A 26,875-nucleotide genomic window follows, 5' to 3' on the forward strand; every position below is an offset into this window, starting at 1 on the left:
GATTTTATTCCAGATGTTTGTAATACACTCCCTTAAAGTTTCTTTGAAAGTAACTTTTGATTTGTTAAGTTTCTGATCTATTAAATCCCAGATCTGTTCAACTGGGTTGAGATTGTGGCTCTGTGGGGGTTATTGTATCATTGATGAGTGTTGGAGGACATTATCTTTTAGATAGTAGAATCCTTTACCAATAATACGCAAGCCACTGGGTATACCATGACAGACTAGCATCTGATGACACTTGTACTGGTCCATTATTCCATCTGTTTTGTAAATATCTCCTGTCACTTCAGTAGAAAATATCCCCAAACCATCACACTGGCTCCCCAATGCTTCATGGCAGGTGTTATAAATTGTGGTAAGTATGTCTTTTTTTTTTTCCACCGGACGTACAACCTGCGCTTTAAATCAAATATTTTGAACTTGGACTCATACGTCAATAAAAAAAAAAACCTATAATAATCAACAGCCACGTTTTATACTTTTTAGGAAGCTTCTGTCTCTTGACAATATTTGAAGATTAAAGTAAAGTTGTTTTTTAACTGCTACATGACCATATATTACATTCTTGTTGACTCTTCTAGATACTGTAGATGTGGACAGTTTTCTATCATCTGGCACATGGTTGTTTATCTCATGTTTAAAATCAGTAGTAGTCTTCCTTCTGTTCTGAATACTACATAAACAAAGATACTTAACATCAGTATCACTGAGTTCAGGTGTTCTGTGTCTTACTTTCTTATTTTCAAATATACCTGTTTAGGTCTGACAGTCTATGGTGTATTTGACAATGTTTAGGGAACATTTCAAGTTTCCAGCGATTTGTCGAAGAGTCCAACCAGCATAACGTAAAGCTTTCATTTGATATCTCTTCTCTGCTGACAATTCTCTGTTTTTCAGGCCGTGACATGACAACAAAACTTAACATATAGTGTTAAACACTGTTCTTTTTGTCAAGGTTTATTTGTGGAGAGCTATTAAATTGATTTATTCTAGCATATACCAATACCATATGCTAGCTTCTCTCTATATAGTTAAGACACTACATAGGGCACCATGACAGTTATTTCAGACCGTAAATTTAATCAGTATGTTCATTCAAGCAGAACCCTCATAGCATGCCCTTATGACAAGTATATGGGATGAATATTCTCGTCCGGGCTCATTCAATTGTTAACACGGATCAGTGAAGCATTGCCCTAGTGTTGAGTTACATTTTCTTATGACATAGAAGAAATAGTCCCATATTATGGAAAGAGTGGCAAAACATTCTCTTGTCCTAACACTTTCACACAGTACTTTATAATCCATATTCGTGATGGATGCTGTGACGAAAATAGAGCGTAATCACTTCCCGAAAAATTATAGGAAGATATTTATAACTAAATGCATGAATAACTAGCGTATGGACCAAAAATCTGGCATTCAGCGATTCATTACTTACGTGAGTTGAGAAGAAGTTATCCAATAAGTTAGCGAACAACCAAAACATTTAATAAATGCACAGTAGTTTTGTTAACTAAAATGAAAACTTGTATTCTGAGATACTTATTCAAGCATATAATGTGAAGCGGGTACCAATACCATAGAAATATTTTAACTTTAAAACATTCGTTGCATATCAAATTATTAATGTATTTCATAATGGTAACTTTTAAACGCATGAAATTTCATAAAAGTTTGTTCTTGGACTTCGCGCAAAGCTACACGAGGGCTATCTCCTCTAATCGTCTCTAATTTAACAGTGTAAGACTAGTTATAATGTAGCTAGTCATCATCACCGTCAGCCATCTCTTGGGTTACTCTTTTACCAACATATAGTGGGATTGACCCTCACTATATAGCATCCCCACAGCTGATAGAACGAGTATGTTGGTGGGATCTTCAGACTGCGAGTCAAGCACCCTAATACACTTCATAGAAATAGATGTTTGAGCTATATAAAATGACTAACAATGGTTTAAGTATACGTGCTTCAATAATGAAATATAATAGTTAGAAATTAAATATAATTATAGAGAATAAATCGAACTTTTGCGTGAACGATTTGCATATGTTAATAAAGTGACGTATCAACATATATGTTCTATATGGTTATGATTTTTAGCACATATATTTCATTTATACTGAATTCATGACCAGGAGACAGCACAATGCCTTCGGGGTTTCCATTATGACTCCAAAGATACAAAAACAAACGTCTTTAACTATTCATATAATGAGATTGTTAAACGATGTTTAGAACCAAATATTGTTTGTTTTAAATTATTCTCAGAGCAGCAGGAGGGCTATGTGCCCTATTCACCAATAAATGATTCTTGTAAAACAAGAAGGAAGACAGCTAGTCAACACCATCCACCACCAACTCTTAGGCTACTCTTTCACCAACCAATGGTGGGATTGAACGTTATGTTATAATGCCCCCGCGGCTGATTGGATGAGCATGTTTTGAGCGACAGGGATTCGAACTCGCGACCCCAGGATTACGAGTCAAGCGCCCTAACCACCTGGCCAGACCAAAACCATAACATTTCAAAGAAGGGATCCTTCATTGTTATCTACGAAAACTGAGACTTCGCACAGCAAGAATTTTTTTTAGGATTGCAAGTTAAATTTCCTTGTCCGCAAAAATGAATGTTTGGGTCACGAAAAAAGACCTTCTGATTTAGGAGATCGTCGCGATGACGCTGGTAGTCGTCAACAAGATAATAAGCAAAAATATGAACTTAACAAAGGCTGGCGTGTGTCCAGGAACACCTTGAAATTAACATCCATCTTCCTGTTGAAAATGGCCAAATAAATTGACAAACCAGAGCAATTCCATTGGACCACATACAAGTCAAGTCTCCTGATCCTGTAAGCAGGTGGCCGGACAAGTGAACAGTTAGTGGAAAGTTTGTCAAACTTTGTCTTGATGAAAGAAAGAATTTTTGGTCATAAAAAGATTGGTACGTCCAGCATAATCATAACCATCAGAACTAGTACGTTTGATGACAAAAGAATATTTTATATTTTAATAACTAGACGAACTTTCAGTCATAAACAATATGTTCCTTAAGTGATCTGTTCATTAGGGTTTGTAACGTAGCATGTTTACTTTTCGTGGTCTGACGTACTTTCCAACTCTTCACAATACTAATGCACATGAATAGTTACTGAGTAAATACTCATGAATGATGAGGCTTCCAAAATAATATAATATAATATAATATAAATGTAATATAAATAATATAATATAATATAAATGTAATATAAATAATATAATATAATATAAATGTAATATAAATAATATAATATAATATAAATGTAATATAAATAATATAATATAATATAAATGTAATATAAATAATATAATATAATATAAATGCAATATAAATAATATAATATAATATAAATGTAATATAAATAATATAATATAATATAAATGTAATTTAAAAAAAGACGTGATTTTATTTCTATGCTTCAGATAAAACTTTTATGGGCATAATATATAAAGTTCCAAAATTAGTCTCAAATTAGTAACATATAAAGTTCCGAAATGGGTCTCAAATTAGTAATATAGAAAGTTACAAAATGGGTCTCAAATTAGTAATATAGAAAGTTACAAAATGGGTCTCAACTTAGTAATATATAAAGTTCCGAAATGGGCTTCAACTTAGTAATATATAAATTTCCGAAATGGGTCTCAAATTAGTCATATATAGAGTTCCAAAATGGGTCTCAAATTACTAATATATAAAGTTCCGAAATGGGTCTCAAATTAGTAATATATAAAGTTCAGAAATGGGCTTCAACTTAGTAATATATAAATTTCCGAAATGGGTCTCAAATTAGTCATATATAGAGTTCCAAAATGGGTCTCAAATTACTAATATATAAAGTTCCGAAATGGGTCTCAAATTAGTAATATATAAAGTTCCAAAACCGGTCTCAAATTAGTAATATAGAAAGTTCCTAAATGGGTCTCAAATTAGTAATATATAAAGTTCCGAAATGGGTCTCAAGTTAGTAATATAGAAAGTTCCAAAATGGGTCTCAAATTAGTAATATAGAAATTTCCAAAATGGGTCTCAAATTAGTAATATATAAAGTTCCGAAATGGGTCTCAAATTAGTAATATATAAAGTTCCAAAATGGCTCTCAAATTAGTAATATATAAAGTTCCGAAATGGGTCTCAAATTAGTAATATATAAAGTTCCGAAATGGGTCTCAAATTAGTAATATATAAAGTTCCGAAATGGGTCTCAAATTAGTAATATATAAAGTTCCAAAATGGATCTCAAATTAGTAATATATAAATTTCCGAAATGGGCTTCAAATTAGTAATATATAAATTTCCGAAATGGGTCTCAAATTAGTCATATATAGAGTTCCAAAATGGGTCTCAAATTAGCGAGATATAAAATACCAAAATGGGTCTGAATTTAGTTAACACAGGAAGTTTCAAAATGGGTCTCAAATTAGTAACATAGAAAGTTCCGTGAGATATTTAGCAGACATGTCGTGACTAGCGAATAATTGCAAAACTATGTTTCGCATATTTTATTGATAGTAATAACATTAAAGCGCAGCTCAAATTCCATCGATGTATCCTGATATCATGAGGTCTATAAAAGTCTTAACATGTTGTTTTTGTTTATTTGAGTAGGGGGAAGACTTAATACACTGCTTCTCCCTCTGTTTCACTATATACGCTTCAGTTCAATGTTATTCTCTAAATAGAACACCACGTTTTAAATACGTAATAATGTTTATCGACAGTGATATTTCGCTTGCTTGTTGTTTAGCTCAAAGCTACACAGTGGGCTATTTATGCTATGCCTATTACGAGGATCAAAACCAGCTTTTTACCATCGTAACACAATCAATTAAAAGTCCAGTAACAATATATTTACATACATATGTTTGTGTCTGTTTCTTATTTCTTCAGTTGTAAATGCTTGTTTCCTGCTGTAAATATGTTTATTTAAGCACTTGTTTTTTTGCCTTTGTATTCAGGTACAATATTTATATGTAATTACTGTTTTGTTAGGCTATTTAGGTCAGCATTTAACTGCCTACTTTAATGTTATTATGGTTGTTATTGTGCACAGCGTAACGTTATAGAACAACGTGGAGCCTATAGATTCATCTCTGTTGTTCAACACTCTAAACTAAATTAACTTTAAAAAACAACAACTTTAGAACCAGCCGTTGTTCAACACATTCTTATGAAGCTTTCTCTTAAACTTACTTAAATTTATTGTCACTACAACATGCAATCTACCCAAAGACCTGTTTGAAAAATAAAACTGTTTTAGCTGAAGATGACTCCTATCTTGCTACCATCTGTATTCGTATCTCCTAGTCCTACTATTCTCACTGTTAACTATAAAAAAAGACGATTCATTACCACTCTCAACTTCCTTTACAAACTTAAACATCTCAATTAGATCTTCTCTCTAACTGTTCATTTTTCAAAGAAAACAGTTTGAGAGATTTTAGCCGCTCCTCCTATGACAACCCTTTCATGCCAAGCACCATTCTAATAACTTTTCTTTAAATCCTTTCCAACCACTGCTTGGATACCTTCAGACTGGCCATCCATTACACCAAGATCCATTTCTTCCTAACTACTCCTAACTATATTTATAATTCAAATTATGATAATCCACCAGCAACAACTCACCTTTATCACAATTAAAATTTATATGCCATTTATTTGCTCAACTCACTAGATGATTTAAATCCGTTTGTAAAGCAGCAGAACACAAATCAGGTTCTTCATAACTCACAGAACACAAATCAGGTTCTTCATAACTCACAGAACACAAATCAGGTTCTTCATAACTCACAGAACACAAATCACGTTCTTCATAACTCACAGAACACAAATCAGGTTCTTCATAACTCACAGAACACAAATCACGTTCTTCATAACTCACAGAACACAAATCACGTTCTTCATAACTCACAGAACACAAATCAGGTTCTTCATAACTCACAGAACACAAATCAGGTTCTTCATAACTCACAGAACACAAATCACGTTCTTCATAACTCACAGAACACAAATCAGGCTCTTTATAACTCACAGAACACAAATCAGGTTCTTCATAACTCACAGAACACAGATCAGGTTATTCATAACTCACCATAACGATCATCAATGAACGTGTGTTCAAACCAGTTAAATTATTTTCTTCCTTTCATATCGCATTTGGTGAGATAATAGAAACCATTACTATATTTCAAAACAACAATCACATGGAATCACATGGTCATGCATGACTCGAGTCACGATAAACTGTTGAACGTGCCTTGCATTTTTAGCTGATCATGCAGCCAATCCCGTTGTTGGGGTGGGAGTACAGAGGGCAGACGACCTAGACTGATCACCCTCCGTCTGGTTAGGCCCTACATGACCAGGTGGTTAGAGGTCGCTCGACTCATAATCTGAAAATCGTGGGTTCGAACCCTCGTCACACCAAACATGTTCGCCCTTTCACCTGTGGGGGCGTTATAATGTGACGGTCAGTTTCACTATTCGTTGGTAAAAGAGTAGCCCAAGAGTTGGCGGTGGGAGGTGATGACTAGCTGCCTTCCCTCTAGTCTTACACTGTTAAATTAGAGACGGCTAGCGCAGATAGCCCTCGTGTATCTTTGCGCGAAATTCAAAAACAAAACAAACCCTCTGGTTCTAAAGTTAAAATGATGGAATTTCCTGCAACTTCAATAAGATGTGAAGAATCGAACGATAAATAGGACTTCAACTTTTTTATTACTTTCACTGAATCTTTAATCTTGGCAAATCACACGTGTAATATTATGTTAACTCATTAACTTATGTGCTCACATGTTTCTACTAAATCAACTCTCACCACCATGTAAACACCAACAAAACATAACATATCCCTTACATTTTAATTACCAATTATCCAGCGCAGACTAAAATACTGTATAAATATTTTAGGAATACCTTAAACACACCTCGTCTACTAACTCAGGAGAAAAATAATTAGAATGTTTCTTTTCTTTAATCTCAATATTATAAACGTAATAATGTTTTCAACCACGAGAACGCCCATAGCTGTTCATTACTAATCTAATAATTTTCAAACGTTTTTGCTACCGGACTGCCCGAATTTTGTAATCTGAGTGTCGCAAGTTCGAATACCCATAACTCTAAACATTCTCGCCCTTTCAGACGTGGAGGCGTTATAATGTTACAGTCACTCCCACTATTCGTTGGTAAATGAGTAGCCCAAAAGTTGGCGGTAGGTGGTGATGTTTAGCTACCTTCCCTCTAGTCCTACACTGCAAAATTAGGGACAGTTAGCGCAGATAGCCCTCGTGTAGCTTTGCGCGAAATTCAAAACAAGCCAAACCAGCTGAATTAGTTTTGTGTGTGGGTATATCTCAGTGGACTACAGTTGGATCCGTACTCTGTACAAACCACCTGAATTAGTTTTGTGTCGGGGTGTATCTAAGTGGACTACAGTTGGATCTGTACTCTATACAAACCACCTGAATTAGTTTTGTGTTGTGGTATATCAATGGACTACAGTTGGATCTGTACTCTATACAAACCACCTGAATTAGTTTTGTGTGTGTGTATCTCAGTGGACTACAGTTGGATCTGTACTGTATACAAACCACCTGAATTAGTTTTGTGTTTGGGTGTATCTCAGTGGACTAAAGTTGGATCTGTACTCTATACAAACCACCTGAATTAGTTTTGTGTGTGGGTGTATCTCAGTGGACTACAGTTGGATCTCTACTCTATACAAACCACCTGAATTAGTTTTGTGTGTGGGTGTATCTCAGTGGACTACAGTTGGATCTGTACTCTATACAAACCACCTGAATTAGTTTTGTGTGTAGGTATATCAGTGGACTACAGTTGGATCTGTACTCTATACAAACCACCTGAATTAGTTTTGTGTGTGGGTATATCAGTTGACTACAGTTGGATCTGTACTCTATACAAACCACCTGAATTAGTTTTGTGTGTGTGTATCTCAGTGGACTACAGTTGGATCTGTACTCTGTACAGACCACCTGAATTAGTTTTGTGTGTGTGTGTACTTCAGTGGACTACAGTTGGATCTGTACTCTATACAAACCACCTGAATTAGTTTTGTGTGTAGGTATATCAGTGGACTACAGTTGGATCTGTACTCTATACAAACCACCTTAATTAGTTTTGTGTGTGTGTATCTCAGTGGACTACAGTTGGATCTGTACTCTATACAAACCACCTGAATTAGTTTTGTGTGTGGGTATATCAGTGGACTACAGTTGGATCTGTACTCTATACAAACCACCTGAATTAGTTTTGTGTGTGGGTATATCAGTGGACTACAGTTGGATCTGTACTCTATACAAACCACCTGAATTAGTTTTGTGTCTGTGTGTATCTCAGTGGACCACAGTTGGATCTGTACTCTATACAAACCACCTGAATTAGTTTTGTGTGTGGGTATATCAGTGGACTACAGTTGGATCTGTACTCTATACAAACCACCTGAATTAGTTTTGTGTTTGTGTATCTTAGTGGACTACAGTTGTATCTGTACTCTATGCTGCGTCTTCCATTCCACAATCAGGTAAAATTATCATAATGTATCGAAATACTAAGCCTAATTTTGACATTTGATATTTCACGTATTTCATCTTTCTTTCTTTTTTTATATTATAACTCCAGAAAGGCGAGATCTTTCAAAATTTAAAAATATTAAAAATTCCAATCGTTTGATTTGCTCAAGTGTTTTACAAAAATGTTATTATCGACTTATTTTAAAAATAAATTATACCTAAATACCAACTTGTAACATTACACAAAATTACACTAGAGTCAAATTGTTATTAATAACCTCATAATCCACTAAATGCTAACCCTAAAAACAAACTAAAACATTTTCTCCGAACCACCAAATAAGTAAACTTCTAACTCTGTTCATTAGCTTGTTTGTTTGTTTTGAATTTCGCGCAAAGCTACACGAGGGCTATCTGCGCAAGCCGTCCATAATTTAGCAGTGTAAGACTAGAGGGAAGACAACTTGTCATCACCACCCACCGCCAACTCTTGGGCTACTGTTTTAACCAACAAATAGTGGGATTAATCATCACATTATAACGCCCCCACGGCTGAAAGGGCGAACATGTTTGACGTGACGGGAATTTGAACCCTCGACCCTCAGATTACGAGTCGAGTGCATTAACCACCTGGCTATGCCGATGCCTTACTTATAATGAAAATGTGCCATTTTCTTGTCATTTTTAATGGCGATTGCAAAAATTCATAATGAATTGTGTGACAAAGAATAAAATATGAACTAAACCTTATTTCCAAACGGATGATAATTTATATAATGTTTGTTTTTCATTTAAAATAACAAATTTGTTATCATACACAGTGTAAGAAATCCATGTAACATACACAGTTAAATGTACAACTCCTAAATCTGGAGAAGAGTTTCGAGTGTAAGAACCAACATCATGTTTTTACAAAAGGACTAGCGTATCTTTAAGTATTGTTGCGAACTGAAATTTCGAAAACCTCGCTTAAAATTTATAAATCGATGCCCCAAGAGATGGTTATATAATGCTGGTTTGCTACAGTAGGTACACTATAAACTTCGGAAACTATAATTCGATTAATGCTTATTGATCGGAAACTACAGATGTAAGATAAACTACTATGTAACAAACTTTTTGCTATTTCTTGTTCCTGGACAGAAAGTGTTATTTCCCAATTGATTATGCCTAAAGTAAATGGAAAAGACCTATTTTTTTTTCTCTTCAAACTTTGCTTTTGTGACCTGGGAGCGTATAACGAAGACATGATGGGAGACTATATTTAGGGTCTGATACGTGAAAGTGATTTACATTACAGTCGCAAATTTTGAAAAACTACTCACTTCTAAATATTTTCATTCATTTTTTGTATAACTTTATAAATACATGTAATCTTGATTCATATGTTGTTTTATTCAGACCTTATGTAAATTAAAATCTGTAAAATTGCCCGTTTTTACACAGAATATAGGTTAATTTCTGAATTTCATTATCCAGGTCACAAAAGCAAAGTTTGAAGGGAATAATGGCCATTTTCTGTACTTTTACAACATGAGCAATTAAGAAATAACACATACTAACCAGGAACAAAATTTGTGTTACATAGTGTTATTGACCAGGAACGGTTATAGATTTAAAACATTACAAACCCTTTAACTGTACCGGATTATCATTGGACGTCAGTATTTCTACAAAAGCATTGCGTAACTTAGCGGTAAAAATTCAGCTCGTAAATGGTGTGAGACGAGCGAAAAATACAATGTTAGCTGGCTAGTTCCCTGTTGAGTGAGGCCTGGCATGGCCAAGCGCGTAAGGCGTGCGACTCGTAATCCGAGGGTCGCGGGTTCGTGCCCGCGTCGCGCTAAACATGCTCGCCCTTCCAGCCGTGGGGGTGTATAATGTTACGATCAATCCCACTATTCGTTGGTAAAAGAGTAGCCCAAGAGTTGGCGGTGGATGGTAATGACTAGCTGCCTTCCCTCTAGTCTTACACTGCAAAATTAGGGACGGCTAGCACAGATAGCCCTCGAGTAGCTTTGTGCGAAATTCCAAAACAACAACCCTGTTAAATGAATTGTATCTGCGTTTACCTGCAATTAATTCGCTCATCGTAAACCCTCGATAAGATATTAAGGAAGTTCCAGACAGGAAAGAAGACTTAATATTGTTTGTAACCCCTTTATATGCAAATCCTTATTTGCATCAAATGTTTATAATAAACCGTTGTTATAATATGTATTGAAATATATTTCTCTTGATAAAGAAAACCACGTGTATCAACCTTGCGCTATAAATATGATACATCAGTACATTTAAAACTTTGTAATTAAAGTTAAAATTTAATTAGTTTTGTACTATTTTAAACTGTAATACACAACATAATAAATTGGAAGTACATTCGATATAAATTATAATAAGTGACAATCTAAAAATACGAAGTTTCAATCATGAATATTTTTCTAGCGTCGCCATCCCTACTGAGTGACATAGCGGTATGTTTTTAGACTGACAATGCTAGAAACCGGGTTTCGATAGCCGTGGTGGGTAGAGCACAGATAGCCCTTTTCGTTTAATTTGTGTTTAATTACTAACAACAAGCTATATTTACAAAATTGTTTGTTGTTTTTTTTTGGCAGAAAATGCTGTCACATATGTAGTGCACATTTCAAATTACCACTGTAGGAGCAGATGTAAAGAACCTAAAGTTAACAAGTGATTTCTTAAGATACTTTTAAAATCAAACATTTGGAATTTCATCCAGTAGTAAGCCAAAGTAAAAGTTATTCGATTTTACCACTATAAAGTCAAACTGTAGTTTTTTTAAAAAGCACACACAAAATACAGCTAATATTCGTCACAATAATAATATAATGAAGTTTCACCTTACCACCTTGTTTGTGTTCAATTTGTACGATTTTATGAAAATACCGCTTGGAGAAGAATCAGAAAAACGATTACTTTGTGAGATGATCTAGATACAAAACCACGTTCTTCGACATCCATCTTTCTTCTGCGTCTCTTTTTCAAAGGAAGAAACATAGCCGTGGTCAAACATCTGATTAAATTTCTGCATGTTTAAACGTTTCCTTGGTGAGAGCTTCATGTGACGTTTTATCTTATTACCTTGCCGGTATTGGGCACTCAGACGTTAATATATCAGACAGTACACACACAAGAAATCCCTTGTTTACTTTGAACACTAACTCCCTTCTTGACTGCCATCTAGTGACAAAATGTTTAAGTAAATTAAACATTATCATTTTTTTAAATTATCAGATATTGTAATGATTTTAATTACTATCAATATAACTAACTAAGACTCTTTGGTGGCGTAACGGAAAATACAAGGGTTAATAACGCAAAGATTTAGTGTTACATCCCTGCCTTTGGCACAGCGCAAACAGCTCTTTGTGCAGTTTTGCTCTTATAACAATTAAATGAATAACCAACTGATAATTAAAACAGCGAGAAAAAAGTGTTAAAAGTGAAGAAGTAATACAACAACCATGTCTTAATTTTCATAATACAACAGTTTGGTCTACATATAAAACACGAATCATTTTTCTGTTGTTATAATTTTTAGATTTTACGTTTATGCAGTATGTCAAAAACATCTCCTGATGGGACAGTGTTAAATCTACGGATTTTAAATCAGCGGTCGGACTCCTCTCGTCAGACACAAGAGATAACCCGATATGACTTTGTTATAAAAAACAAACACACACTCGCAGACCTATAGGCTTTTGTTTTCAGTTTCAGTTGTTAGAAAAACTTTAATTTTTATATAAATAAATGTAACCCTTACAAAGTATTATACACACGTGCGTTTATACAAACACAATATTTGTGTAGATATTATTAATTAAATCTAACTATAACTAAGAAAGACTTGAGAATAATTAAAGGCACGTCATTAATAAACTGTATAATTTTATCAGGGCCCGGCATGGGCACGTGATCAAGTCGATCGACTCGTAACCTGAGTGTTGTGGGTTCGAATCCCATCACACCAAACATGCCCGCCCTTTCAGTCGTTGGAGCGTTACAATGTTCGGTCAATCCTACTATTCGTTGGTAAAAGAGTAGCTCAAGAGTTGTCGGTGGGTGGTGATGACTAGCTGCCTTTCCTCTAGTCTTACACTGCTAAATTAGGGACGGCTATCACAGATAGCTCTCGGGTAACTTTGCGCGAAATTCAAAACAAACAAATAGCATAGATGTAAACAGAAACTGAGCCACACCCCGAAGAAAAGTCCAACGTTATTCTTGGTATCCATTTTAAATACATGGTGTAGTGAAAATTTGGTCAACAGATACCAATATGTTGTGCGAGTGTTATTTACATTTTTATTAAATTTATATCATATTAAAATAATGACAAGTAAAAATAGAAATTAATTTAATGAACCTAATCGACTGCAGCGCAAGTTGTAGAAATGTAATAAATAGTTTGAAGTGTGATGTTGTTTTACGCAGTTCTTCTGCATTAGGATCAACCACTATGTAGACATCTTCTTTCCACTGGTGTATGTATTCAATTTCGTGTTCCTAACGTGAAATTACATTACATTAAACTAAAAACCCTCAGTGCTGGTGAGCATGAATAAATGATCCAAATACAGGTTACATTTCAGCAATTGGGACACTAAATATTCTATTATGAATAATGAGAAGGATATTTGCAACTTTAATTGTTCATGATGTGAAGAAACCCACTTGGAGTAAATATAAATTTGCGACAACTGATATGGGTATTGAAAACGTTTTACTTCTTTTGTGCACTTTTTTTTATTTTTTTGTATAATAGATCAACATTATCTTTATCTATTGAGATATAAACAAACTTCTTCGTATTTTTTATGTGAAACCATTAATCTCAGTCTTGTAATAAAGACCTGAAATTTTAAATAATCTAATTTTGAATTCATTGGAAGGCTAGTAAAACTGGAATGTTTTCTCAAGGACGGTTCAAGTACCACGCACTGAGTGGTGGACTGATACTAAGGGGAGATTTGTATAATCTCACCCTGAAAACCAGAGACCCAGGCCTTTTCTCCAATTTATTTATCTCAAGCATGGTGCTGGTATTCCACCCCGAACGTCCAGAGAGAAAAAAGTCAAATCACCTTCAAGGTCCTAATGGACCAAGGAACGTGACGAAACACGAAGTTTAAGTTTTAAAAAACATGTATATCAAAAGGTCATTGAGAACGACTACACTCACAAGTCCATCTTATACAAATGAAAACCTTACACCCAGCTCAAGGCCTCGACTTCATCAGAAATTTGAAAAATAATAAATTAAAATTCGTGGCAGGTATTTCGATTTAACACTTTACATCTCTTGAGGTGCAAAGCAATAGAGGGCGCTCAGAAGAGATCTTCTCTTCGCCCTGCACGCGAAGCTAGATTTAGCTGAACTGATGATAAATGTCTATACCTACAAAATTTAAAGTTAACGAGATTATGAAGTCACCTGGTGGCAAAGGTCCATTGGTGTTTCGCGAGAGGTTAAATATTGACTCTATAAAAAACACATATAACACGAGGGTAGGGATTTGTAAATCCTAATACCCGGTAATTTAGCTGTGGGAGAAACTCGGGTGTACCCCGAGAAAAACCCACTTTCACTAACCAGATGCCGAAAAATATATCTGGTTATTGCCTGAGCTATAAACAAACAAGATAATTAGACGTGATAATCATAACTAAATTGAGATAAAAGACATTAGTAAATAAAGTTGAGTGTATTAAAGGGTGAAATATGATTTTGCCAAGAGCAGGGAGTAACTGATAAATTGGTAAACTGGGCTGTAAGCGAGTTACTGTTTACTGCTTTTTTATACAATTTATTGGCTAGTTGAAGTAAACGTGTTTTAATAGGTGTTATGTCGTATATTTTATTTAGGTAACAATGTGGAGTGTAGCATGGTAAACGGAAGGCAGTCCTGATAACCGTGTATTGTAACACTTGTAATTTTTTGGTGACATAGTCGGGCATGTTACAGAGTAGCATGCAACTGTATTCGCTAGAGATCTGATACACATTTGTATATAAACATAAAAGTTTGAGGGGTATATGCTTTGTTTATACAGCTAATCTTTCGTTGACTGATACCTGATGTAATTATGGGCGAACCACGCAAGTTCAGAATTATGACAACCAACTTGAAATTTCACACATTTTGAGAAACGGATCACAGTATCTTGGATTTAATTTGTACCTTCAACATTTTGTTTTTAAAAGCATCTATAAATCGAGAATTTAGACATAGACATAGACCATGGTAGGTATTTTGGTTAAATTATTCTTTCGTTCTGGTTGAACGAAAAATAACCAGGGGCGGTCAGAAACTATTCTTTCTCTTCACCACACACAAGGCAAGAATAAATTAGTTACCTGATTACGGAGCGAGTGATATGGACAGAAGTGGCATGTTAGTTATTCATCTAACGCGATGATCACGAATGACCTAGAAGTTGATAGTGTGTTGAATTTAATTGAGGGGCGTCAGGAAAAGCTGAGAAGAGATCCTGCCGGCTCGAGAGACGACGAAGAAAGATGAGGAAGGTTCAGCAGAACACCCACAAGCGTCCGAGGAATGATGTCTAAGAATGTTGACTTGGAGAGAGATGCAAACACAGTGCGACGACATGATTAGGTCTCATGAGTTATATGTATTAGCTATTAAACAATTAAAAATTTTGGATATTCAAAAATTTAGATATTAATTTAAAATTTAGATATCAAAGTAACGTACCTCTTTTCAGGGCTGGGATCTATAGATCCTATGAAACGGAACTTTTGCTGTGGGGGGAAACGGGAGTACCCCGAGAAAACCCACTTTCACGACCAGGGCGCCGAATGTAGGCCCTGATCGTGCCCGGAAGAAGAGGTGTAGTAAAAGAACTTATATAGATTAAGAACAATTGACATACATATGATAACAAAGCAAATGATAATTACAAAACACAAAACGCATAGGTGGTAGCTTGGATGTATTTTGAACTAAAATGGCGACTGTTTCAAAGGGCAACTCGGATTGTACAAGTCTGATGGGTCGAAATGTCGGTCAAGCCAGGGGAGAACAATTAGAGAACGGCCTAAGCTTCGACTCAAGAAAGGCAGCCTTCCTGCTTGCTCTCGTGATGCGCATATCGTCAGGATACTGGGATACTTGGTTTGAGAAACTGCGTCTGCTGTTGGGATATTGTCAGTCAAGGTGGAAGACTCGCTAGTTTTTGGTTCTTCATCGATGGTTTGTGTGCCCTGGGATATTTTGTTAACGAAATCTGTTTGGGTATACTTTGCTGATGTTTGGTTTACAGGTAGCGGGGTGGCTGTGGGCATAGGGGATATTCCGCTAGGCTGTGGTATAGGTGTAGGTTGGTTAGGAGTTTTGGGTGTAGTTGGATGGCGTCGGGGGGCGTTCGGCACTGAAGTGGAATATATGGTAGTAGCATCCGTTGCGTAGGATGGTATCTGCAAGAAGTTTGTTGGGTGTTACAATCTTCATGAACTTCGTAACTTGACGGGAGGATTTTGAATAAATTCGGTGCACGGCGTATAACACTGACTGGGTTTTGGTTTCAACTGCGCATTTAATTTCACTCGGCTGGATGGAATAATGCACTCATTTAATGAAGACTGTGAATAAACTAGTAGGGCTTTTCGTGGAAAATCTCGAGAATATTGAAGTGAAAACACCGTTATATAATGTGTTGTTTTGACATCTAATAAAGTGGTGTTATTAAACGCAGGCATCAGTAATATAAGCAAGATCTGTCAGTTACAAACAGGTTTCAGCTGTTTCATACATTGAATAAAATTAAAATAATTATTTATTATGCTTATTTATTGTTAGCAAAATTATTTTGGCAGATATATTTGGCAATGAAGTCTCAAACTGCGGTGGTATAAAACATTTGTTCTGCCATCTAGTGAGCATAACTAAACGTATTATGAAATATGGAAATAATATATGTTTTTAAATACAACTTACTACTGAGTAGTAGTAGTTTCCCTTTGTATTATTACCCTACAAACAAACGTGTAATCGAAAAATAAATATTACAGCCATATATTAATTAAGCTGATTTATCCTCTTTAAGCAACAAATTAATTAGTACGTTCCAAAGATATTGTACAGAAATTTAATTATACGCCCATCTCACACGAGGAAAACAAACTTTTGTAGATTTTCTAAAACTACCATTCTTAGACAACGAATACTCATGTTTGTTTTAAATACTGTAACATAACAACTAATAATTTTAAAACAAATTCATTCAGTTGACATAATTTATTCTAAGTGACATAAACTGCTGGACAAAATCTTAAGACCAATGAACATAATGGAAAAATATGCATTTTGCGTTGTTAGACTCAACCAGTTATTTGAGTAGAGCTTCGAAAAATGAAAATAAGAAAAGGGAAAATAAAAAAAAAACCTTTTTACCATTTAATCGGGAAAATGTGAACACTATGAAATTAGCCTAAATACTAGCAGGTCAAAAGTTTAAGACCATACCAAAAAGAAGACCTAAACAGGGTAGGAAGTGCCCAACCAGAGGTCTCAGTAGTGAGTTGCAACGACCGTCATTGCGAATAACTTCAAACATTCACTTTGGCATAGTCGATATAAGCGTTTGCAGAAGGCTGGCTGGAATGTTATTCCAAGTGGTCAAGATGGCTTCACGAAGATCATGTACTGTTTGGGATTGACGTCCATTTCTATAGACTTCGCTTGCCATCCATCACCAAACATTTTTAATGGGATTCAGTTCGGGCGAACACGCTGCATGGTCCAAAAGAATCACATTATTTGCCATGAAAAGGTCCTTTGTCCTGCAGGCATTGTGGATTTCAGCCTTGTCATTTCCACACAAGCGAGGGCCTTCAGTCAATATGGATGCTCTCTCCAACATGTCATTGTAGTCAGCTGCTGTTTGATGCCCCTGTATAACCTGAAGCTCTATTGTTCCATGGAAGGAGAAAGCACCCCAGATCATGATGGAACCTCCTCCACTGTGTCGTGTACAAAATGTCTCCGGTGGGATATCCTTATCGTGCCAGTAACGTTGGAAGCCATCTGGATCATCCAGGTTAAATATTTTCTCATCAGAGAATAAAACCTTCATCCACTTTTCTACGTTCCATGTTTGGTGCTTCTCAGCAAATTTTAAGCGAGCTGTTTCATGGTGTGGAAGGAAGCGTGGCCTTTGAAGATGATTACGGTTTTTAAAGCCTTTCTCTCGTCTTATTGTTCTTGAGCTGCATTCTGCGTCTGTAAAAGCCTTAATTTGGTTCGACGATCGGCTGGTGTCTTGCCGGACAACTCGTCGAATTCTCCTTCTCAACGCCGGCGAAATTTTCTTGGGCCGACCTCTTGAAATTCTCGTTCCGTATCTCTCAGGGTTTCTTAAAAAATTTGCAATATCAGTTTTACATCGCCCAATCTCACCAGCGATGACACGTGGAAAGAGACCTTGCTTTTGCAGCCACGTTCAAACTTTGTCGACATTTTAGCCTTTGCCGTGTTTTTACCCAATGTTTCACAGGAGATGTCAGTGGAAGATGTTGACAACGCTAATGCTTGAACACAAATGACTAAATTTCGTTACATGTTTATCAATTAACGCTTCATTTCACTATGGTCTTTAACTTTTGACCAGCTAGTACTCAGACTAATTTCATAGTATTCATATTTTCCCTATTAAATGCTTAAAAGTTTTTTATTTTTATTTTCCCTTTTCTTATTTTCATCTTTCGAAGCTCCACTCAAATAAGTGGTTGAGTCTAACAACACAAAATGCATTTTTTTCTTTAAGTTCATTGACCTCAAGATTTTGGTCAGCAGTGTATCTATGTTTAGCATTAGCTACTGTCGAAAATTTTTAAATAGCATATTAAAGTGAAATCCACAGTTGTAACAATAACACTTGAAATAAAAATTGTGTGTAAGAAACGTAAAACAGTAATTGTTCTTTTGCGTTTGAAAGTTACTACAATAAGCTTACAAGTTTCGTCTTCATGCCTTTGTATACTGTAGTTAATTAAACACAATAAAGTATCAGTTCTCTTTTGCTTATAAAACACTTTTCAGTATTTCACTCGAGGTACTGTTCAAAGAAAATACGTTCTTGTACGTAATGTAGCATTTTAGTCATGGTTTTTCACAAAGAAAGCTTCAAAAACCCACTTTAAATATCCAAAGCTTGGGATGGCATAACTGCATCTCACTGGACCATCTAACCAATATAGTGGTTATTGAGGACCTTCTAACCATACTAATATCAGTGGTTATTGAGGACGTTCTACCCATACTAATATCAGTGGTTATTGAGGACCTTCTAACCATACTAATATCAGTGTTTATTGAGGACGTTCTACCCATAATAATATCAGTGGTTATTGAGGACCTTCAAACTATACTGATATCAGTGGTTATTGAGGACCTTCAAACCATACTGATATCAGTGGTTATTGAGGACGTTCTAACCATACTGATATCAGTGGTTATTGAGGACCTTCTGACTATGCTAAAAGCAATGACTATTGAGGACGTTCTACCCATACTGATATCAATGGTTATTGAGGACCTTCTAACCATATTAATATCAGTGGTTATTGAGGACCTTCTAACCATACTAATATCAGTGGTTATTGAGGATCTTCTAACCATACTAATATCAGTGTTTATTGAGGACGTTCTACCCATAATAATATCAGTGGTTATTGAGGACCTTCAAACTATACTGATATCAGTGGTTATTGAGGACCTTCAAACCATGCTGATATCAGTGGTTATTGAGGACGTTCTAACCATACTGATATCAGTGGTTATTGAGGACCTTCTAACTATGCTAAAAGCAATGACTATTGAGGACGTTCTACCCATACTGATATCAATGGTTATTGAGGACCTTCTAACCATATTAATATCAGTGGTTATTGAGGACCTTCTAACTATGCTAAAAGCAATGACTATTGAGGACGTTCTACCCATACTAATATCAATGGATATTGAGGACGTTCTAACCATACTAATATCAATGGATATTGAGGACGTTCTAACCATACTAATATCAATGGATATTGAGGACCTTCTACCCATACTAATATCAGTGGTTATTGAGGACCTTCCAACCATACTAATATCAGTGGTTACTGAGGACCTTCTAACCATACTAATATCAGTGGTTATTGAGGATCTTCTAACCATACTAATATCAGTGTTTATTGAGGACGTTCTACCCATAATAATATCAGTGGTTATTGAGGACCTTCAAACTATACTGATATCAGTGGTTATTGAGGACCTTCAAACCATACTGATATCAGTGGTTATTGAGGACGTTCTAACCATACTGATATCAGTGGTTATTGAGGACCTTCTAACTATGCTAAAAGCAATGACTATTGAGGACGTTCTACCCATACTGATATCAATGGTTATTGAGGACCTTCTAACCATATTAATATCAGTGGTTATTGAGGACCTTCTAACCATACTAATATCAATGGATATTGAGGACGTTCCAACCATACTAATATCAATGGATATTGAGGACCTTCTAACCATACTAATATCAATGGATATTGAGGACGTTCTAACCATACTAATATCAATGGATATTGAGGACGTTCTAACCATACTAATATCAATGAATATTGATGCATATGATCTCATACCGGATATTCTTTGTTTCTCACTTGTACATAAATATATAACTTGTACATAAATATATAACTTTGACCTTTTCTCCGAATTTCTTTTCATGGACGATTTCAGAGCTGCAAGAGTTTCAAATAGAAACAGATGTTTATTGTGTTCCGATTATTCATTTTGGTTGTTTGTGAATTTCGCGAAAAGCTACACTAGGGCTAAATGCGCTAGTCGTCCCTAATTTAGCAGTGTAAGACTAGAGGGAAGGCAGCTAGTCATCACCACCCAGCGACAACTCTTGGACTACTTTTTTACCAACAAATAGTAGAATTTACAGTCACATTATAACGCCCCACGACTGAAAAGGCGAGCATGTTTGGTGCGACCGGGATTCGAACCCGCAACCCTCGGATTACGAGTCGAACGCCTTAACCCACTTAGCCATGCTGGGCTTCATTATTCATTAATAAATTGTTATGAGACAGAGTATAATTAAATTCGAAATGAAGAAATCATATTTTCGTCTAAAGTGTTTGTCTGTATTGTTTGATCGTTTCATTAATTATTTATAGTTTACAATGAAGAAAACGTTTGCAATCTACGAGTAGTTATTGAGTTGAACTGAGAAATAGAACCCACGTGCATGTCGCTACTTTTGTACTTAACATGGAGTAGAAAGATACATTAGCTTTAATAATTTCATTTTTTTACGTCGTCTATGAATTTTCTTACAGTAAATATGGCGACCGTTTAAGTGGTTTTCGTGAGTTTGTTATTTTAAAACACTTCTTGTTGCGTTTCATTTCGTTTTGTTATCTTACTTAGATAATGTTAGATTATTTTCGATAGTCTAAATGTGTGAACTTTAAACATTAATAAAATGAACATTATCAGATTTTGTGGTTTACAAAATGCTTCTGTATGTAAAATAAATATGTTGTAATAGAGGACATCCTGTTTGAATATACCTAATACTAGCCAATTTAAGGCCATTCGTACCACATTACAACGTAGAGGTCATTGTTCAATATCCATATCCCTGTATGTATGTCTGTTGCCCTACAGGATTTCTCGAAAACGGCTAAATGGATTTGGGCAAAACATCGTATGGATTTGGATTATAGACCAGTGTAGAGGTGTTTAGTTTTTTTTGTGAATCATGGTCGCTGTAAAGTGATGAAAATTGTAACAGTTTCTATGTGTTGGCATAGGGACCGATTTTTCACACTATATCTCAGTCATAAATGTTCAGAGTTTGATTAATCTGGGTGGAAATATGTAGGATATTATATCTCACTTTCCCGCCAGAATTTATGTGTGTTCGTTGAAAATTTTAATATGCAAAACATATTCTTTTTTTGTTTTGTTTTTTTTTTTGAGAGCCAAATATTTTCAACGCTGCGTGGCAGAGGTGTGTGCTCTACTGAGTGCCCCTCGGATATATTTGTTTTCTCGATCAGTGAGTATCTAAAGTATTTTCAATAGCAAATTAACTTAGAACTTAGAGTAATAGCTGGTTCGTTCTTGAGTTATTTGACCCATCCGCTTGGATGGTGATCAAGTTAGTTCAGCATCAGGTTATTTACTTCTGTTTGTTTGTTTTGAATTTCGCGCAAAGCTGCACGAGTGTCATCCGAACTAGCCGTCTTTAATTTAGCAGTGTTACACTAAAAGAAGGCAGCTATTCATCACCACCAACCGTCAACTCTTGGACTACTCTTTTACCGACGAATACTGGAATTGATCGTACATTACAACATCCCCACGGCTGAAAGGGCGAACATGTTTGGTGCTACGGAGATTCGAACTCGCGGAGAACAAAATGAAGGTTAAACACGTAGGTAATAACTGTATTTTAATATTATGTTAACAACGGTGGAATTTGGAAGTGTTTCTTTATTGGGCCGAGTGCCACCTAGTGATTAGTGTTTCAAACTTTGGAGCCGTGGATGCGTTATAAACGTTACAGTATTTAGTTTCACATAATTTGGTGGTGAGTAGTTTCGACTAATTGTCCCACATTTAACCTGTCGCTTCAAAATTAAAGATAGATAGCACTGATAACCCTGTGACAACGTTGCGTGAAATCACACAAAGAAAAGCGTGTTTATGTTGTTTTTCTGCTAGTATTTTGAAATAAAGGGAGAAATGTTGTCCTCTGTTTTTTTCATAATACTCAGTTTTAATCGAGGCATCTTTGCATTTTTCTGTTCAGTTATAGGAATATTTTGTGATTTATGAGTTTGAATGCCAATTTTAAGAAATAGGTTTATCCATTACCTTCAGTGGCCCTGTTTTAGTAAGATGTTTCATTTTTCTTATTTCTTTTCCCACGAATGATTGTAGACGGTGACTGGTAGATTTAAGCATAGACGTCCTGAGTTGGTGTGTCCTTATCTGCTATTTATGTTTAATATTCCCTTCCTCCCACTTATATGTGAGGCTAGCGAATGGAGTCTATGGGAGTTGTATCTTTCATTCCACAATGTGGAATCTGTTTCCAAAAATATCTTTCTTAATAATGTACGTTTTACTTTCCTCCCATTGTTTCTATTATATGTATAACCATGTTTGGTTTGTTGAAAGCTAAGTACATAATGCGTATACATTCATGGATACCTTAAGTATACTTTGTTTTATAACAAAGGCTATGTATTTGATTTTCTTATATATGTATAAATATTTATAATGATACAAAATTAGTCCTCACCATTTAACTGCAATATATATATACATATATATATACACATACGGTAATACGTTTTATTTGGTAACATCACAATAAAATCATGAACTTTCAAACATGGTAAAATGATAAAAGTTTCAGGCCATACTTTGATTAAAATTAATAATCCCGAAACATAAAAGCTCTCAAAGATATTAATAAATAAGACTTAATAAAGAAAAATTTGAAAAAATATATGTTTACATTTTTTAATCGATTTCATTTTGAAAGTAATTTTTTCCGTCATGCTCCTACAAACAAAAAAATAGTACTTACTATATAAAGTCACTTCTCAGGTACTAGTTTCACATAGAAAAGCTGAGAAATAAATGTTTATGTAGCGTAAATCAAGTGTAGAAAAGTTGATGCACATTTAAAGTACATCATAATGTTATAAAAGGCAGGCATATTTACATAAATGACGTATAAGCTATGAAAAAATTATGTCGCGTCCTTCAGATTAGCACAAAATATTGGAACCCGAAGATTGTCATATAAACTAATTTATTATTGTATGATTTTGTAGGGATGCAAGTTCTGGTTCTTACAGTAATCTCTAATAACAAATATCTACTTTTAAACTCCTAGAAGACCTAATGCATGTAGTTAACGGCGTTCTAGAAACTGATGGTCTTTTTATTTTCTCTATTTGATATTATTACTTGATGAAACGATTAATTTAACATTTATAACAGGAAGCAGGCGTTATGTTCTTTGTAGTAACGCTAGATGGCAGTATCGATGCTCACAACCGATGACGTCAGTGAAGGTGACAATGTTTCGACACTTGCTAATGGAGGATGATTTTTATTGCGTGATTTTAAAGGGTATCTGTGGGATATAGAGAAAAAAAACCTTTACTGTGTGACATAAACAGGCAAAAAAACTACTTAGTGAAACATTACACTTAGCTAAAAAAATAAACATTCACTCCAAAAGCGTGTTGTTTTTTATTCAAAACATAAAGCAAAGGGTGTTCGGAAAGTCACTCTGAAGTTTTGTCTGTTGATAAATATATAAGTGCATAGTGACTTTCCGAACACCCTGTATGTCTGAACACTTTTTTTCCTATTGATATGATTCTTTAGCGCCAACGTAAACGCGTTAGTAACTTACTAAGACTACTTGGCTAAATAAAATATTATGGTTCCATTTCCTCTACAGTGTACCAAGTCTAGCTTAGTAGCTAACATACTGAACTATGAGGGTTCTAGGTTTGAGTCTCATTATCAAAACAACAACACAAAGCGCTCCGTTCTCGTGGCTGCACATTAGAATAGTGATTGCCCAATGATATACATTATTCATTAGAGTAGCCCAAACATTGATTATGGGTACTAGTTGTCTTATCTGTTCGATACTGTGTATCAGTTCAAATTTAGAGACTGCTAGCACAACTTGTAAACCTTGTGTAGTTCTGAACAAATGTTCGGAATAAATAAACACACCAACCTTTATCAGTGTCTTGTTGCAGAAGGCCTTTTACCTGATAAATACGAACTCATCTCATGAGACTGAGCTAAAAATAATTAATGTGTGGAGAGGGAAGATAAACCATACTAGACAAGTTTAATCGCCCGCAGCTGCTCAGTTCTTTTAGGTTTGTCAGCCTCGAGCTTAGTGGTTGTAGGAATTTGTGAAGAGAAAGTGAATAAAATAGTTCGTACAAATCACACATATAACAATCATATTTATACACGCATGGTTGTAAATATTTGATATAAATAGTAATTTTTTCATACGTCTTAACTTGAAATAAAAATGAAACTCCCGAAGTACAGGATACAGATTTTACTTTCAAAATTATTGTGTACATAAGATACGTTTGTTGAGTGCAAAGCTACACAATGGGTTATGTCCATCGAGCAGAATCCAACCCTGTATATTAGCGTTGTTAAGTCCATAAGCCGATCGCAGGACAAATAATTGAAGTCACTTTCATTGTTTGTTTTTGACGTTGTTTGTTGTTAAGCGCAAAACTACACAATAAGCTATCTGTGCTCTGCCAACTGTGGAAATCAAAATTTGAGTTATAAGCCCTTATGCTTACCGCCGAACCACCAAAAGCTTACACATAATAATTAGTTTTTGTTTCTTTCTTTCTTTCTTTCTTTTAAATTTCGCACAAAGCTGCACGAGGGCTGTCTGAACTAGGCAGCTAATCGTCACCACCCACGGCAAACTCTTGGGCTAGTCTTTCACCAACCAGTGGTGGGATTGAATCGTCACTTTATAAAGCCCCCATGGCTTATAGGGCGAGCATGTATGGGGTGACAGGTATTCAAACTCGTAACCTTCAGATTACCAGTCGAGCATCCTAACTACCTGGCGATGCTGGGCCAACTAATTTATATAAACAATTTTTTATTCACAAATTTCAAATTTAACCATCAACCTGATCAAACCCATGTATTTTCATCTTTCGAAGCTCTACTCAAATAAGTGGTTGAGTCTAACAACGTAAGATGCATATTTTTTCTTTATGTTCATTGGTCTTAAGATTTTGGACAGCAGTGTATATTCTTAACACCCAAAACATTATAAATTCTAAACTTAAAGAAAACATATTAGTAAGCATACTGTGTAACTCGATATTGCTTGAATTTGGAGTTGTTTTGGAATCACGTTTCTTAAATACTTCGTTAAGTTAGTTGTTTAGTTGGCGAATGCTCAGTTTTCTGAGAGAACTATAAGTTGAAAGTAAAAAGGATCCACAGGACTAGTCCTAATCACAAAGATATTCATAAGTTTGTTTGTTTGTTTTAATTATTGCTGATAACTAAAATGTTTTAGCACATTTCGTAAATCTAAACACCGACTTCGTAAACAGCAATCCTCAACAAAGTCATAATGTTTTGTAATTTTGTTCCTTTATCCAGTGGCTCAGCGATACCTCTGAAGTTTTACAACCCTATAACCGGGTTTCGATACCTCTGGTGGGTACATCGTAAATAACCCATTGTAAAGCTGTACATTTAACAACAAGTTCTGTATGAACTCTTCCTGTAACCTTGACGACCATGCGCTATTCTTTGGAAAGAAAACATAAATGAAAAGACACACAATTCACCAATAAACCTACTGAGTACCTTGGTATCGTTCGAAAAGCCGATACAACATTGGATAAAGCAGAAACAATATGGTTGACATGTTACTGTTTTACTTTCATTCATAAGCTGTTAAATTAGACAATAATCGTAATATTTTCTGAATGACGTATACCGCTGGCGTTCAGTTCTCATGTTTCTTCGAACAGCAAAAACAATAGTTATTTTATTTTCGTGTGTGTGTGTGCGTGCGTGTGTTTCTTTTAACACAAAACCATGTTGGTTTATCTGTTTTGTACATCAAGGAGAATCGAACTTCGGATTTTTGCGTTGTAAGTTCGTAAGCTTACCGTTGACCCAAGGTGGAGGAGGGGCATTCATGGCTTATGAAAAAGGCACTTACATACAACCGCGGATTAAGTCATGGGCTTGCCGGACTGAAGTCTAGGAACTCACACTAATTAGGTCTGAAGTTATGACTATAAATATATTGCACCTAGAGGTTCTATCTCGAAGGGGTCTCTATAAGTTGAAAAGCCGAAGAACAATAAAACCCTTAATTCGATCTTGCTTATATAGCTACGACGACTGGTCTCATTTGGTATAAATATTTTGTTCGTTTTACAACAAACGATTTCATACTGGTAATTGTACGAGCATTTAATTCGAATTGTTGGAGTCATATGCTTGGTAAAGAAAACACATTGTTCTAAATGCGTCCCTAAAAAATAAAAGAAAGCACCTTTTCCCTCACAAAAGTGTGTGCTTGTGTATCGCACATATCTATAACGGAAATCCACGGTAGAAAATACGGTTTGTCTGATACCTATTCCATTGTATTCAAAATGAACGTTTCTAGGACGATAGGTCAAGT

General features: G+C 35.3%; 1 protein-coding gene across 10 annotated transcripts in view; it reads right to left on the reverse strand.

Annotated features, from left to right (window-relative positions):
- LOC143224793 (uncharacterized) overlaps positions 1-26,875 on the reverse strand; it is an 87,793-nt gene that overhangs the window by 20,447 nt on the left and 40,471 nt on the right. Inside the window, exon 1 of one of the 10 annotated variants that reach the window (XM_076453105.1) lies at positions 11,448-11,670. The exons of 8 other annotated variants lie outside the window; for them this stretch is intronic. The gene's annotated coding sequence lies outside the window, so the exon portion shown is untranslated. Of the gene's footprint in view, positions 1-11,447; positions 11,671-23,441; positions 23,786-26,875 lie in introns of those variants that run through there. One more of the 10 variants, XR_013013440.1, reaches the window with a different exon arrangement.

The sequence above is a fragment of the Tachypleus tridentatus genome, chromosome 9, assembly GCF_004210375.1.
Source record: "Tachypleus tridentatus isolate NWPU-2018 chromosome 9, ASM421037v1, whole genome shotgun sequence".
NCBI classification, from domain to species: Eukaryota; Metazoa; Arthropoda; class Merostomata; order Xiphosura; family Limulidae; genus Tachypleus; species Tachypleus tridentatus.